Source organism: Limulus polyphemus, unplaced genomic scaffold (assembly GCF_000517525.1).
Source record: "Limulus polyphemus unplaced genomic scaffold, Limulus_polyphemus-2.1.2 Scaffold51, whole genome shotgun sequence".
Lineage (NCBI taxonomy): Eukaryota > Metazoa > Arthropoda > Merostomata > Xiphosura > Limulidae > Limulus > Limulus polyphemus.
Window position 1 is genome coordinate 937,451 of NW_013665661.1, and position 1,092 is coordinate 938,542.

A 1,092-nucleotide genomic window follows, 5' to 3' on the forward strand; every position below is an offset into this window, starting at 1 on the left:
CCGAAAGAATAAACCAGTTTTATTATATAAGGACTTGTGTCGCTAAAGTTTCGTCGGAACGAAGTTACGGAAAATCAATTAACAAACGGAGACGTAACAATACTTTATATAATGGACTTGTTAAACCTGGAACGTAAGGTAAACTTAGAGTTTATTTTTTATTTTTTCATGAACAGATTTTAATGTGGTATTTTTAAATTTGCATTTTTGTTAAATTTCTCAAATGCTTTGTCTACTATTTGGATCAAATCCTCTATCAATAGCTATATATTTAATTAGTGACAATTCGTTATTTAAATCTTCCTGTTTTGAACATATTTTTAAATCTCTATAAACATATGTATAAAATGCTGATATTTTTGGGGTTTTTATATGACATGATTATTATTGTGCCGGCATAACAACAGCAACAGGTTTTCAATAAACTGATATTTCTAAGTTACTTTCTGCTTCTTTCCTAACTAATACGTCTAAGAAATTAATGCTACTATTTTCTTTAACCTCACACGTGAATTGAACTGGTGGTTATTTACTATTCAAATAACTGGAAAATTCTTGTAATTTGCTGTTGCCATGTCGCCACACCACGAATGTGTCATCTACATATCTTATCCAAACTTCTGGCTTAAATTTAGCATTATTTAAAGTTTCATTTTCAAAACTATCCATATAAAGGTCACATAACAACGGTGACAAGGAGGATCCCATAGATAAACCCTCTTTCTGTTTATAATAATTTCGATTAACTTGGAAAGATGGATTATCTACACACACTCTTGTTAATTTCAATATATCTATAATTTCGACTGTTGGTATTCTGTTGTCTATTATCAGATAACACGGGTATATACAAGATAGAGCGTGAATGTGGTAGTGTTTATATAGGTCCAACTAAAAGAAATTTAAAATATAGATTGCAAGAACACAAAAGTTACATAAGAAATAGCCTCCCAGTGGCACAACGGTATGTCTGCGGACTTACAACGATAGAAACCGGGTTTCGATACCCGTAGTGGACAGAGCACAGATAGCCCTTGTGTAGCTTTGTGCATAATTAAAAAAAAAAACATAAGAAATAATAAAACAGAAATT